Here is a 16,765-nt window from a genome sequence, read left to right on the forward strand (position 1 = left end):
TTTAATAGACTGAGTATTCTTCAGGCATTCTTCTTTTTTGTAAACTGAATAACATATTATTTATACTTTTATTTTTGTTAGTTGTTGGCGTATTATTGTGGAACCAACGCGTAAGTCATTAATGTAGAGCAGAAATAGTGAGGGGCCCAATACAATAACTTTCGACCAATTCCTTCAGAGTGTCACAGTGTCTAAAATAGGTGTTTTCTTCATCGCTGCGGTTTGCAATAGGTACACCGTCACCTAAAAAACCCGGTAATTCAGACTCGCTCGTCTCCCCCGTTTTTTGTTTCGTTAATGTTTGAGCTAACCTTTCCTAGAAGTGTTCACTTCTTTTCCTGCGTTTGCCAACGCTCTTATCCTTGCTCTAGGCACAATATCGGGTTCATCAACCTCGCGTTATGTAAGATATGACAGTCTCAGCCGAAACCTTTACACTTTTGCAGCGACAAGTGCATCTCCCAAATGGGACTTTGATGAATTTACACGACGTTCTAATGGGTTCAGAAGTAGAACAATAAATTCGCCATTCAGAGTTCAACTGATGAAGTCGAGCGTCATGTTTCCTAATTTAACCACGATTTTTTCTTGTGTCTTTGAAATGAACGATACACGATAATACAATTCATTATCATAATTCGATGACCCCGGCCAGTGGAAACCTTGTTGGTTGTGCATGTTGACTGAAGTTATTAGTGACAAACTAAAACGACCCAGCCGAAATTTCTCGGATTTTGAGTCGAAGCATTGTTTGCTTCTTTGAATTTTCGAAGGTACTCCCTCGGTGCTAATTAAAATATGTGCAATATAATTTTCGATCACGTTTGGCTAATCGGATAATTGAATCTTGAATTGTCACCATCTAGACATCGACGTGATGTCTGCACAGGAAACTAGCCGGTTGGTTGAGGCAACGCTCATGCGAGGATTAGAAGCACGTTGCGTAAAATTCCCAATTTTCTTCTGAAACCCGACACTAGGGATCGAGTTACGCGTCTCTCCGGTTACTAATTCTTTTGGTCTTAATTGGAATCGAATAAGTAATTTCAGTGCTCGTCTTCTCACGATTAGAAAGGAAACTGGCGATTTTTCTGCCAAGTCGCGATGTGGAGCACTGCAGCGACCTCGTTAGCACTCAAAATCCGGTACGTGCATAAACACCTCGAGACCCAATGACAGTTTTGGGGCATTCGTAGACAGGAAATTCAATTATGCAAAGAAAAATCCCTGATTCAATGTACGATGTTGTTCGCAAGGCCGCGTCTCGTTTGTTTATGTGTTTATTTGAGAATTGTTCGACCATTACAAAACCGAGCGAGATATTAAAAAACGTCAAAAACAATTAAAATAATAAAGTCGAACAAGTCCAGGGGCGGCACAGGTTGTCAAAAGTTGCCAAAATGATAAGCAGTTGGTAAATCAACCGATTGTCTGCATAAAATAACCGGCTTGAAATAGTCGGCGCTGTCATTTTTAACGTTCAAGAAATTGAGGTTATGGTAGTGTCAAATTTTAACAATACGTCAATTAGCTCGCTATGGCAACGTCGCATTAGAACTCAGAATCACAGCCTATTATCCAGTTTTTAAAAATGCTAATCAAATGCTTTTAATTTTTAGCAGTGGACTTTTACTATCATTTTACTATTTCGACTACATCTGTCAAGTATTATTGTTAACTGAAAAACATTATCCCAACCTTATTTCAATTAATAAATTTGGATAGAAATCTATTTTTTTGGGATCCAAGTTGGAAATGTCAACCATGTATAAGAAACGCTTTGTTTTAATTGTTTTAATTAGGTTTATCAAGTGTTTGATCTGACTGATGTTAGTTTTTGTTAAAAGAGCAGAAATTTTGAACTTTTAGAACAATATACAAATTAATCAAATAAATATGTTTTTTGAAAATGTCTTTAATCAATAATATTTGCCGATTCCAATTTTCTTGCGTTTATGTTGGCATAACGGAAGTAATTGTGTGACAGATATGTTAATCGTGATATGCGATAAATTTAGGTTATGTTTTGGATACATTTTGCAAATTAAAAATGTCAACAAGCTGTCAATCTTGACAGTCGACACATCCTGATACCAATTTTAATCGCATTGTCATTTTTTGTGCAAAGTTGGCAAAACTGTTCGGATTACCCCCGACACTTAACTCTTGCTCCGCCTCTGAACAAGTCTACGAAGGATACATGTGGAAAATTCAGCTGCAGGATTCGGTGAACTTTACAATTTAAAATTAGCACCAGTGCGTTAAAATGTGCAAATAAAGGCCGTTTTAATTTGTTTACATCTCATCTAATGGTGAATTCGTCGTGTGCAAATATTGTAAGTGGAGTGCGCTTGCGTCCACCCTTTATCGAACGGGCTTGGGCGTGCTTGGGAATTTTTGATTCAATATTTCGGACGCCCACGCTGCCCAAGAATGCACGCTGACCTTTCGATGGGTTCGGTACGCATTTTCGTGCGTTAGGTTGATAATTCCGACACAAGGACTTCCTGAAATTAAACAGATTTTGTTTTTTCCAAAACGTTACCCGTTGAAAATTTTACAGCCTCGAGCGTTATGTCATTTCACTTATCTTTTGAATAAATTTATAGCTGTAACGAATACTTCGGGTGATTAAACTCGGTTTATGTACTTTGCGACGTTTATCAAAATTTATTCCGCGGAAAAGGTACTACTTACTGCGTGCCTTAGTAACCTACTACGCGACGGCAGCTTAGTTAGCATTATGGTATTTTCAATGACATACGTTTTGTAGTTTTTCAAAAAATCGAGAACTAGTTGTATCTGTTTCGTTTTGCATTTACCAAATATCCCTCTAGAATCTCCTCGGACCGCTCGTTTGGTGCTCATTAAAAATGACAATCGATTCATTATCGTTCAGAAGTTTTAGATTCTGCAGATCGATAAACATGTCTTCTTGGAGTTTATTCTGACTTGTTGGCAAAATACTGTTGGATAAATGATATTAAACAGGTCTAAAGGGATTAAATGCCATTGTAGAATTTTCGTACGGCTAGAAGTGGTGATAAAATTCGTTTATCGGACACATATTTCGTTTCTTGAAACTACAGGTTCCATTTTAACGGACTGCGTCATCGCTTTTCCACAACAAAAAAAAAATTGGTCTAAAGAGTTTAGACAGTACTTCCCTCGCTGTCGGAAACTTGACGACTGCATGCCTATTGTGTTTTTTTCTCATTACATTTTTGTAGTGGGAATTTAAAAAAAATTGCGATGACGTCATCAACATTTTTGCAAGGACACGTATATCAGTTGGGATAGATGTAGTGTAATACTAAGAATAAAATTATTGTATTCCCAAATTTTCGGGAAAATGAATTGGGTCGTTTTGAATATTGATTTTTTATAATCAATAAAATAACGAAACAATTTACTCACGTATACGGCAACTGAAAATCGTTTATGTATAAACATTCTTAATTTAAGATGACAAGCGTAACAGCATACGTGCATGAGAGTCAAACAGAGAAACTGTAAACAAAACGACCATCGGTTTTATTGCTTCGACTTCCGCTTATTATATAAAACATTGGGTTTTATTTTAATTCTTGACGGTGAAATTCACAATTGGTTGATTATAAACATGTCTATTTCACATTCGCGGAACCAAGTGAACGAATAAAACAAATGCAGGTCTGTAATGTTAAAGTCGATGTAAATAAGCGTGCTACCCTTATGTTTCAACCGAGTTTTTCCTTTAACAAATTTTGTGTCTACCAAATTGGGTTGGTTGGGGTGTAATACTAATAATAAGTGTTGCCTTTAATTTAATCAATAAAATAAATTGACTTCATTAATTTTTTTGAACCACCTCTTAAGAAAATCTAAAAAATATGTCATCAGTTTTTTGTAGAAGATAACCAAATATATTTTGACTAAAAATTTATTATGCTCTTTATAACCTTAAAACATCTGCAAGATTTCAAAGCATTCGGTTTTGTAGTTTCTGAGTAAATCAGTAAAATAAATTTACGCATTCATTAATTTTTTTGAGTCACCCTGTATATGCAAATCCAAAAAATATGAATGGAGTGATAGATCACAAGTACAGACTCATCATATTTTGTACATTTTAGATATGATTTATTCCACAAACTTTTGAGCTGACGTCATCAAGTTTTTGGAGGGGATAAGCAAATATTTTTTGACTAAAGATTTATGATGCTCTTTATAGCCTTAAAACATCTGCAACATTTCAAAGCATTCTGGTTAGCAGATTAAAAATTAAATTTCAAAATGTTGTTTTATAATTTTGATTTTTTTTCCAAAAATCTGGACGTTTCGGGTGAAAAGTCGATTCAGAGTTGTAAACTACATGTGTAGGACTATGTTATTTTATACAATTGAAAACCCATTTACTATCTACAATTTTGAAGTGACGTCATCGCATTAGTGGTGGGGATGATTAGACAAATTTTGGTTAGCGTTTTACCATCTACATGATATTCTTAATATAAGTACAAAATTTCACAACAGTCGGTCGAGTACTTTCGGAGATTATCTGTCTAATAAAAATCCGGGACGGCAGACGGACAGACGGACGAACAGACGGACGGACAGACAGACGGAAATGGGAGACCTATTTCTTCGTCTTCTAGGGGTCATGAAAGATCGAGAAAACGTAAAAGCAGAGAGTTGGCCGACGGACTCGATTGCAATACTTCCTTTGCTTACGCTCGGGAAGTAAAAAAAAATCGTCCGAAGGTTATTCCACCGAACTTTCCTCGCCCCTCAATAAATGCCGCTTCTTTGAAAAATTATAGTACATTTTTACTTCCCGAGCGTAAGCAAAGGAAGTATTGTAATCGAGTCCGTCGGCCGACTCTCTACTTTTACGTTTTCTCGATCTTTCATGACCCCTAGAAGACGAAGAAATAGGTCTCCCATTTCCGTCTGTCTGTCCGTCTGTCCGTCTGTCCGTCTGTCCGTCCGTCTGTCCGTCTGTCCGTCTGTCCGTCTGTTGTCACGGATTTTTATTAGACAGATAATCTCCGAAAGTACTCGACCGATTGTTGTGAAATTTTGTACTTATATTAAGAATATCATGTAGATGGTAAAACGCTAACCAAAATTTGTCGAATCATCCCCACCACTAAAGCGATGACGTCACTTCAAAATTGTACATAGTAAATGGGTTTTCAATTGTATAAAATAACATAGTCCTACACATGTAGTTTACAACTCTGAATCGACTTTTCACCCGAAACGTCCAGATTTTTGGAAAAAAAATCAAAATTATAAAACAACATTTTGAAATTTAATTTTTAATCTGCTAACCAGAATGCTTTGAAATGTTGCAGATGTTTTAAGGCTATAAAGAGCATCATAAATCTTTAGTCAAAAAATATTTGCTTATCCCCTCCAAAAACTTGATGACGTCAGCTCAAAAGTTTCTGGAATAAATCATATCTAAAATGTACAAAATATGATGAGCCTGTACTTGTGATCCATCACTCCATTCATATTTTTTGGATTTGCATATCCAGGGTGACTCAAAAAAATTAATGAATGCGTAAATATATTTTATTGATTTAATCAGGAACTACAAAACCGAATGCTCTGAAATCTTGCAGATGTTTTAAGGTCATAAAGAGCATAATAAATGTTTAGTCAAAATATATTTGCTTATCCCCTCCAAAAACTTAATGACGTCAGATCGAAAGTTTGCCGAATAAATCATATCTAAAATGTACAAAATTGATGAGCCTGTACTTGTCATTTATCACTCCATTCATATTTTTTGGATTTGCATATACAGAGTGACTCAAAAAAATTAATGAAGGCGTGAATTTATTTTATCGATTTAATCAGGAATTACAAAACCGAATGCTTTGAAATCTTGGGAATATTTTAAAGTTATTATAAGCATGGTAAACTTTTGTTCAAAATGTATTTGTTCATCCCTCCTAAAAAAATTGATGACGTCACCCTTAAATTTTGCTGAATAAATCCTATCTAAAATGCAAAAAATATGATGAGTTTGTACTTGTGATTTATCATTCCATTCATATTTTTTAGATTTTCTTAACAGGTGGTTCAAAAAAATTAATGAAGTCAATTTATTTTATTGATTAAATTAAAGGCAACACTTATTATTAGTATTACACCCCAACCAACCCAATTTGGTAGACACAAAATTTGTTAAAGGAAAAACTCGGTTGAAACATAAGAGTAGCACGCTTATTTACATCGACTTTAACATTACAGACCTGCATTTGTTTTATGCGTTCACTTGATTCCGCGAATGTGAAATAGACATGTTTATAATCAACCAATTGTGAATTTCACCGTCAAGAATTAAAATAAAACCCAATGTTTTATATAATAAGCGGAAGTCGAAGCAATAAAACCGACGGTCGTTTTGTTTACAGTTTCTCTGTTTGGCTCTCATGTATGCTGTTACGCCTGTCATCTTAAATTAAGAATGTTTATACATACACGATTTTCAGTTGCCTCTGATACGTAGGTATACGTGAGTAAATTGTTTCGTTATTTTATTGATTATTACAAATCAATATTCAAACGACCCAATTCATTTTCCCGAAAATTTGAGAATATAATAATTTTATTCTTAGTATTACACTACATCTATCCCAACTGATGTACGTGTCCTTGCAAAAATGTTGATGACGTCATCGCAATTTTTTTTGAAATTCCCACTACAAAAATGTAATGAGAAAAAAAACACAATAGGCATGCAGTCGTCAAGTTTCCGACAGCGAGGGAAGTACTGTCTAAACTCTTTAGACCAATTTTTTAAATTGTAAAATGTTATAACATTTTTATTATTTCCTGTTTTAATTCTACTTTTTTTTTTGTTTCAGGTAAGGACAAAATTCCGAAATCCATCCACTCTCCTGTAAGTCATTCATTGTATTTTTTAATAAGCCGAACTCTTAAAACTGTACATTTTTTGCGTTCGACCCGCCCAAAACCGAGCCACTGCACCAACGCCGATTCGGTTTGGTCGTTGCGCACTTTATACGTGCTATTAATCTGGAATTCAATATACATAATACTTTAGCAATGTAATAACATGTTAAATAACATCTTAAATCTCGTCGGTAATACGAAAATTATAGGTGGTCGGGAGTGCAGATGCACATATTGATATAGGTTATAAAAACGACGTTACAAATGACTTAGAAGATTCAAGTTTATAACCCCTGTGGTATTTAAGCTCCCCACTTCTGTACGAATTAAATACATGCAAGACCCAGTTGCATTAATGGCCAAAGGCAGCAATTGCGTCTTTGTTTCTTTATAGTTCAATGAGAATGAGGTCGGTATAGAAATTAATACTTGCAATTACAATGAGTAAACGTTTCGATCCTTGCAGTTTCTTTTGATTGCGCCGCAAAAAAACCGATTCGAGTCCGAGCCGGCTAATCGATACGAATTAAATGTTTAAAGTATTTTGGAATATTTTTATGTTAAAAGTAGGTAACGGCTTTTTGCTGCGGACGCTATCGACCGACGTAGTGAGAGATTTCCTATAAATAATTCTCGACAATCGACGTTTTGAGCGGAAATCTCGCAACGAAGACGAGCTTATGTAAAATTTAAATCGGAAAAGTAGTCCATCTCGGATGTGTAACAGGAAATACGCGTTCCTAGAGCAAACGTTTCGAAACGACGACCGAAGGAAAAGCGTACTGCAGGATTTTGCATATTCTGGAAATTAATCAAGGCAAATTGGGGACTCATAAACCGTACAAATTTGCAAGCAAAATGCCGGAAACCATTTTGTTACAAAAAAAATATCAATAAAAAGGTGCTATCTGCAAATGGAAAAAAAAAACTCAAGCGTGAATAGTCAACATATTTTCTGTGACTTTTAAAGTTTTTAATTATTTGTTATTAAATTTTTGTTTTGAAATATTGTTTTGCGCTACGTTTTCTTCTATCAAAATGTCAAAGTGTCAAAGTTACCTCGATGATTTTTTTAAGTGGACACCCGTTCCATACGACAGCTTCAATTTATGCGAACGTTCGTATCGTTCGACCTCAGTAACGTAAGACAAAAATAAAAGACGTCCTCTTCACTCGAACGAAATCTTGTGTTTTGCAGAGGGTCATCGAAAAACTCGATTATTTTTAAATGCAACGTCCTTAACGTTCTTTTTGTCCTTGCAAGAAGTCTTCTTTTGTGTCTGTAGCAATCAGTTCGGCATGGACCGATTTCAATTCGGTTTGTCCTGTCCGACCAGGTGCGTCCGATAAAAAAGAATCGGATTTCTTCTTCGTCTATTGTCCTCTCGCACCTGGATGGATACGTTTCCTGGTGTCGCAGGACGATTTTCGTCAACTGTCGTAACGGAAACCGCTCCACCTCTAGAATTCTAACGAGAGAGAGGCCAACGTCATTTTCGATTGTTGATTCGGCGAAGACAAACATTACGATCGGCAAATACTTAGACAAAGATTGCAGTAATTGTGCATATGTAATAAACGTACGTACCTGAGATAAGCCTGACTTTGACATTGAAAGTTTTTATGACGTTTTATCGGTTTTATTATCTCGTACCGAGAAAGGAAATATAAAACTTCCCCGCGTTTGAATTCAATAAATTGTGTACACATTGATGTAATTGTATACATTCCAGTCCGGGTGAACGCACCACTCTGTATATCGTTTTTGCTCGCTCTCTACCTGCCGCTCAGCTTCGACACCATTGACAGACAAAATCGCGACAAAAAAGCTGGCGTCGTCATCAATTTTTGTCCAGGAACATGACTCTTAGGTACACTTTTTCCAGTCGTCAAGTCGGTTGATCGACCCGCCAAGGTCACCGAAGCCACCCTTGACCTTTTTATTAATTCCGTTCGAAGCTCTTCGGCGAAAGTCGCTTCCGTATGGTCTTTATCGAATCGAAATGGGAAAAAAATTGGCGCGGTTACGACCGATAAAGGTGCGTCTGTGTGTGCACGCTTTCACTTAATTTTCAAAGTTGAATGAATTATGTGTATGGCACGTAATTAAATTTATTAGTGGAGGGTAACGAACCAGAAATATTGCCGGCTACGAGTATTATTACCGCACCCAGCGAGGGCTTTTTCTCTTGAAAAACGTCTAATTATGTGGATAGAGCGATTAGGAAACGAGACACGTGGCTGCGGCTGCTGCTTACCCAATAGGGCAAGTGGGGTGATTTTTGCCGAGTAAGCGAATGACTCATGGAAGGAGTCGGATGACGAAGCGCCGACGAAGAAGGACCATCAATTTAGAGAATTCGTTAATGCTTATTAATAGGTAATTCTTAATATAGCATGCAGAACATAAAATATCAATAGATCATGGAAACTTATAATACTTAGTGACAAATGTATTTATAGAAAAAGCAATAACCATTGTAAATGATTATATTTAATATTACAAATCGCTGACCAATAATCACTTTCGAAATTCATCTTGGTATTTCTTCATCGGATGAAATTGTCGATTCCGTTTCCTTGATATCACTTTCTTTCTTACATTTTTCAGATGTTGACGAATGTCTAGTTGTATTTTTACATTTTTTTGGGCTTAGACTTTTCTTAAAGAGGCTATTAACGGATCAGATGATGAAATAATAATGGTTCTATGAATGAGAACTTTATGCATCGTCATAGGCAGGTTGAACGATCCATGGTGCTAATAAATATTTTCGCAATTTGATGCGCCTTGATTTCCTCTAATTTTATTTCTTCTCTGCAAGAGATCGCTCTTAAACTCGGAGAAAATCTATGAATCAATATTTCCAATATTCTGCTTAAATGTTATGATTATCGAAAAATTTGCTTGCATCACCAGAGCATGCCGACCTCAAGTGTATATGAAAAACACATTAATTACCCTAAAATAATCGAAAAATCGAAAAATTTTGAATAATGCCAAGAGTGAAATATGTATAGAAAAATTGTGAAATCAAAAATTGAAACATCGAGAAACGAAACATCAAAAGACGAGTAATCGAGAAATCGAAAAGTAGAAACTCTGAGTCCATTGGCTAAACCACCAGTCAAGAATCATAATATATTGGATAGTACAGAGAGGATTTATTCGGCTAAATTTTGAGATGACGTCATCAATGTTTTGGGAGGGGATAAACGATTTACCACAACTACGACAACCTCGAAATGTTTGCAAGATTCAAAGCGTTGTTGTACAGTTTTCATTTTTTTTTCCAAAAATCTTGGTCAGGCAATGTAATTCAGAAAAACAGGTGTTTATTTTTCTCAATTTTGGCCACGTATTTTCATTTCGTTCCACCGTGCATCGTGTTCTTTTGTGGTTTCGGACGCAGCTCGATTAACAGATGTGTTGAGATCGTTTCGTGCGGTATCGAAGCCGTCTTCAGTGGCCCGTGTCCTTGGGGCGTCCTGTTGCATGGCACAGTTGATGGCGTGCATCGACCAGGTCGTTAAGAAAGCCTATACGCACGCCTTCGGAAGGAAATGGCAGCAGGATGGTGAATGCAACTGCTCAAGCAAACATCTCTACGGAGTGCAAGAATATAACAAGATTACATTCCTCGTGTGTCAGACGGCGCAAAACGAAAGAAAAATAGACGGGACCTGCTGCAAAACAATGCAGGATTTTTATTACTTTTGGTGGTTCGGTTCGAGTGAGTTACTTTCCTTGCGTCGAGGAGGATTTTTTCGACAATTATGCAACGCGTTCTGCGTTTCGATATCTCGACTTTTCCTTCCACCCAATTCCTGCATAAAAGTTTGCAGGAATTGAGATAGAATCTCGCTATTATGTCGACCTCACCTTTTTATTTATAGCCAGGAATTCGCTGCAGGTAACGTCTGAATAACAACAGTAAGATAATGGAATGAATCAACCTGTATACGCGTCCGCTCTTAACGAACGACCAATTGGGCTTTAATTATCAATAGGACGCCATCTATCACTCCATCTGAAATCGGTTCATCCGTGACGTTAACCTTACGCGCGTAAAAATAGTTTTTTATTACATCTCCATAGACACAATAACAACAAATATTCCACGGGAATAGCACTTCGGCCATATGGCTCGATTTTTATCCAAGACTGTACCGACCCGAACCAACAGATGAATGATTATGCGTTTTGGTGCAACAATTGCATATACGTTGCAGGTCTGCTTGTTCTTCGGGTTTCGTCCAGAAAAAAATAAAAGTTTCGCTTTGCCGGTCTCGCTTGATGGATTTGTTTTGGGGGAAATTTGATGGAACAGCTCACCTGAAATTACACGAAATTGTAACAAAGGCTTCTCACAACATAAAACGTTGATGAAGCGAGCTTTTTGTGACGCTCTAGACAGTTTTTTTGCGATAATAATGACGGATATTACTGTAGAAATTCGACCGGTGAAAACGACTTTTTTTCTTCCTTTTCGTGCTTCAATTAGGAGTTGAAAATTGCAGGGGAGAAGAGATCCCGTCTGCTGCACTCGGCTGCGCTGCCGCCGTCAATGGAAGCTCGTGCTGCCTTCTAATGGATGACCGGAAACATGCAATAGTCTCAAACATTCCTCACATCGCTATGCAAAGTGTCGAGTTATTCGCCGGTCGGCGGGAAAACCGCCATCATTGAGGCGGCGAATGGCCGGAGAAAACGCCACGCTTAGAACGCTCGCGACGGCCAGCTCGATGCGCTCGCTCGCTTTGAAAAACCAATACTAATTACAGAAAGAGCGACGCCTCTTCAGACTTTCGGTGTCAAAACGTCAAAAACGTCAAGCCTGGAGCCTCAGAAAACTGTTCACTCTTCTAATTCAAAGTTCTAGAAATGTTGAGATTCTAGGTTTTCTGTAATTTATTCTTCTGAAGTAAAAGCAAACTAAACTTTCGCTATGTAAAAATTCCTCGAATTCGCGATTTTTTTTACATTCTTCGTCTAGAGATTCCGAAATTTTGCTGTTTTTTTGTATAAACCAGCATCCAGTTTGATAATTTTATTTTCCTTCGGCTTAAAGTAACGGATTTTTGGGTGTAATTTATCAAAATCCTGTCAAATTGCTCTTATTTCATCCGATTGCTAAAATTCGTCGAAATATCAAAATATTGAACATTTCGTACCAAACCAATGATACCAGTTGCGTCCGAGATGGGTTTTCTAGTTGACCAAACTCAACTGGCACACATTTTTTTTATTCTTCGTCCAAACATTGCCAAAATTTTGGAAAATTTGTTGTTGTTTCTTATAAGCAAGCGTCAGGTTTGATAATTTTAATTTTATATTCCTTCGGTTTTTAATTCATAGCTTTCGTTTGTCTGATTCGTCGAAATATCAAAATCTTTCTCTTACCAAACACTCATGCTCCACAGACCGAAGGTTTCGCCCCAGATGGTTTTTTGCACTCAAACTCAACTCCCAGGGCATCCAAAACAAGCATCAAGTTTAAAAAGCTTATGTTCCTTGTGTTTTCATGAGCAGTTCACAAATTTTTGACTTGAATTCGCCTAAATTTGCCGAAATATCAAAATAGCTAATGAAACTAAATTCTCAGGACGTCAAAATTCCACAAAATTCGCGATTTTTGAAATTTTCATCATCCAAATATGTATGACCAAAATTTTGGAAAATTTGCCGTCTTTTCTGGTGAACATTTGTGGCTCTAATTCGCCAAAATTTTGCCAAATTAGTCTCACATTGAACACAAATGATCTATACTAAAAGTTTCGTCTCACTTTTTTTAAAATCTTCCTCAAAATGTTACCAAAATTTCAGAAAAACTTACGAACTTTTCTGACCAACAAGCAACAATTTTGATAATTTTGTGTTGCTTGGCATTTAATTTCCGTGTTTCGCCTCAGCTCTCAGGACATCAAAATTACCGAAAATGCGCCATTTTTAAAATTTTCTTCGTCTAAATATTGCCAAAATTTTGGAATATTTGTTTATATACGACAGACAAGTTTGATAATTTTGTATTCCTTCGGTTTTAAGTTCGCTTTTTTTTTTCTCTAATTTGTTAAATTTGGTATAATTGCTCTTGCTTCATGCGATTCCTAAAATAGGTCGAAATATAAAAATTTTGCAAAATTTAGTGCTCTAGACCAAAAGTTTCATCCGAGACATATTCTCTGGTTGATGAAACTCAACTCTCAGAACGTCAAAATTACCCGAAATTCGTATTTTTTCAAAATATTCTTGCCAAAATTTTGGAAAATTTGCTATCTTTGACATTTTGCTGTTTTTTTCTTCCGTTTTTAGTTCACATTTTTTTTGTGTCTCTAATTCGCCAAATTTTTTTTTTGATCAATATTTTCTTACCAAAGACAAATGGAAGGTTTCATCCTAAATGGGTTTTCGTGTTTTCTGTAACCAAACTCCACTCCCAGGCAGTCGAAATTTCTGGAAAATAAAAGAATTAAATATGCATTGAGTTTGATAATTCAGTTTTCTTGGCTTTATTGCCCTTGTTTCACTCCATTCTCAAAGATTCGTAGATAATCTCAAGATTTTGGAAATTTCACTAAAAGTGACTAAACTCAACTGTCGTGGTGTCAAAATTTCCCGAAATTCAAATTTTTTATATTCTTCGTTAAAATTTTACCAAAATTTTTGAGATTTTTTTAATTTGTAAAAATACTAAAATTTTGTTAATCTCTTACCGAAAACAACTGGTCCAGACTAAAAGTTTTGTACCAGATAGATTTTCCAATTGATGGAAGTCAACTCTCAGAAGATCAAAATTCCCCGAAATTGGCGATTTTGGTTTATTCTACATCCTAGACATTTAGGAAAATTTGGCGTCTTTTCCGATAAACCTGCGTGAAGTTGTTTAATTCGCCAAATTTTGAAAATATTGGTCTTATTTCACTCGATTCCCAAAAATTCGTCGAAATACCCAAAGTTTCGACCCAGTTCGTACAGTTTTTACATTTTTGGGTCATTACTTGTTACCATGTTCCTCCAAAATGTTACTCCTATAATCTACAAAACTGTTTCTCCACACAATTTGGATCGTGGTGTTTTTGTTTGGAAAAACGGTCCGTTTGGCGACTCGGTCCGGAAAAAAGGGATCAGGATAAAAATAATTGTGCAATTTATTTCGGATTAACGTTGCATTCGTCTCTTTCATTTCGATCAGCAGCGAAAACCCGTTCCGTGTCCCCGCTGACGATGTTGTGACACTCCGAGTCGCCCCGATGGCCAATTTGTGGGCGAAAATAAATTTCGGAAGATGTATGGCGACCGGCCACAATAAATCCAGCGTCTTTAGAGTGCATCGATCATAAAGGTCTCGTCTAATTCTTATTTGTACCGGGGAGTGGGATTTCAGGTAAAAATTTTCGACCTGCAATGTTGGTTTGGAGCATTCTCGCGGTGTTTTGACCTCCGCGATCCGGCGATCAATTTGCATTTCGTTTTTGACTTTGATTGATTCCTTATTGAATTGTGTGGACGAAGGGGAGGAAAAAATTCTGGCGAATCTCGGGGTCGACGTCCCGTTAATGGGTTCGGGTGCAGTTTTGCGCGATTTCGGTCCGCCACCCGCCGAAACTCGCATCCATCTATAAATATGATTAGATAAGGCAATGAACCCTGCCTCTTTAGATTTCTAAGCGCGTATGTAATAGAGAGAATACGCACTCGTACGAATGCATGCAGGACATCTACCAGTTTAATAAACTTAACTACATCGTAAACATCAGAATTTGAAGTGCACAAAGTGCATAAACAGCGAGGCTATCTCTATTTACCGGTTTGTTTAGGCAATAACAATTTTTTCCCGGCATGGAACGGCCGTGCAAAACATTTACCATCGGTACAACAAACAAGGAGTGCTTCGCATTTCAAGGTCTGGTATTTTGGCGATTTTTTCGCACTTAGGTGCGAATTCGCAGTGGACCAGTGGGTTAACGGAACGGGCCGCATACTTGACATTGACATTTGTATGATTGTTTCGCTGCAATTTTGCAGACTAGACGCTCGTACGAACCGAATTAGCCGCGAAACGTCTTTGCCAGAGTTCAAGTTCTCACCTCGTCCGACGTTCTGCTAATTATTTATGCTGTTGAGTAATAGACGAGGTTTATTTTGGCAGTACTTTCACTTCGACGCAATTAGCAAAAATGACGGCGGCTCGCAGACGGGGATCGTAAACAGAGACGTTTTTCGCCGCACAGTTGGCATTGTAATAGGGCGTTTTATTGGCCTCCCACTGGTACTACCAACGGGGAAAATTGATGCATTCGCCAGATATCGCAGGGAAGAGGTGCGTCCGAAAAAACTTATCCTGCTAACGGTGATGAATCACATTGGTTTTTTCCATCATTTGAAGCTTAAGAGGAGCTTCGAAAACAACGTGTGATGCTACCGGAGTTAAACGTACAAAGACCAATCAAGAAATTTCAGGATCGCGCACACACTTTGTCGGCTTCTTTGTAACAACTCAAGTTCAACCAATTTTCTTCAGATCAGTAGGGTCCACCTGTGTTTCTTTGAAAATTTAACTCCCAGTATCTCTACAATTTGTTTTTCGCGTGGTGGTTTGGCTTTGTAAAGCTTTATTAATTTATTGGCTGTTGAAACTGTTTAAACGATGGGGTAAACGGTCCCAGAATTTTATGTGAAGAAAAACATGTTGTCGCAGCATGGCTTTTTTTTGAAAATTCCCTCAATATCAAAATTCCTGTGAGCATTTAACATTCGTGTTCCTCGACGAAACTTGGATTTACCAAAATGGTTCAGTATCACTTCGTAAGTCAATTTGGGTTTTTAGATGGTTGTAACTTTTCATTAAATTCCGAAACAATGGTAGAGATTATCACAAAACAATGGACGGGTCACTTTTTCAAAATTTGGTGGTTAATCAACTTATTCCTTCTTTGGCCAAGTTGCACAAAAAACGTGTGGTGGTTATGGACAACGCACCATATCATTGAGTACAAATGTACAAGCCACCAAATTTTTGTGGACATTGTGAAAAACATATTGGCAGACTGGAAAAAACATGGGAAATTTTTGTATGAAGATATTCCTCCTTTCATTACTTCATCTGATTGAGAGTCAGAATCAGAGGACGATGATGATGACCCAAATTTTTCTAGTGAAATAATCGAAATGGAATTAAAAGTGTAACTTCCCAGAGGATATTTTTTGTAATTTCAGAAGTTGTTTAAGGAATAGATATTACCATTCTTTAAATGACCATTTTATTTTATGTTGTATCATTTTTATTCATAATTCTATAGTTCTGGATTTCACTGCATGTGTACAGTCATGCTTGCATAAATCCAGTACAATCTCACTTTTACGTCGTGTCAAAATCAATAGCACGGATACAAATTCAGATCATTTGTACGGGATTTTTTTGAAAAAAAAATTTAATATCATGTAAGTATACAGAATTCGACATTTCGTCTTCAATGAGGTACATTTTATTACAGTATATTTTTGACCTGAGGACGGTTACCTTTTGGATACTATTAAAACAGCTGTAAAAAAATATACCTATAATTCGCCTTTGGTCTCTTGATTCATGTATTCCAAATTTTGAGCACCATCAACTAGAACTAGGATGAACACCTCTGAAGCACAAGAAGCGTGCAGAAGCGATGTAGACATTATTCAGTTGCTTCCTCCTTTTCATTATTTTATGTTAACTGTCAACAATAATTATACCAGGTGTCTGGAAAACGGCGGATTAACTCTTCAGTATGTTATGTACGGGGGTTTCGGGAGTCCCAAAAAAATAATAAAAACTTCTTTATGATGTAGATTATGAAAAAAACGTAATTTTATAAA

At 36.8% G+C, this 16,765-nt stretch overlaps 1 protein-coding gene across 2 annotated transcripts in view; it reads left to right on the forward strand.

The window, feature by feature from the left end:
* Positions 1–16,765, forward strand: part of LOC135143753 (uncharacterized) — a 108,327-nt gene that overhangs the window by 21,668 nt on the left and 69,894 nt on the right. Inside the window, exon 1 of one of the 2 annotated variants that reach the window (XM_064075681.1) lies at positions 6,864–6,898. The exons of the other annotated variant lie outside the window; for it this stretch is intronic. The gene's annotated coding sequence lies outside the window, so the exon portion shown is untranslated. Of the gene's footprint in view, positions 1–6,863; positions 6,899–16,765 lie in introns of those variants that run through there. 2 annotated transcript variants of the gene reach the window in all.

Source organism: Zophobas morio, unplaced genomic scaffold (assembly GCF_036711695.1).
Source record: "Zophobas morio isolate AGI-343-1 ecotype UQ-CSIRO unplaced genomic scaffold, CSIRO_AGI_Zmor_V1 ptg000075l, whole genome shotgun sequence".
NCBI classification, from domain to species: domain Eukaryota; kingdom Metazoa; phylum Arthropoda; class Insecta; order Coleoptera; family Tenebrionidae; genus Zophobas; species Zophobas morio.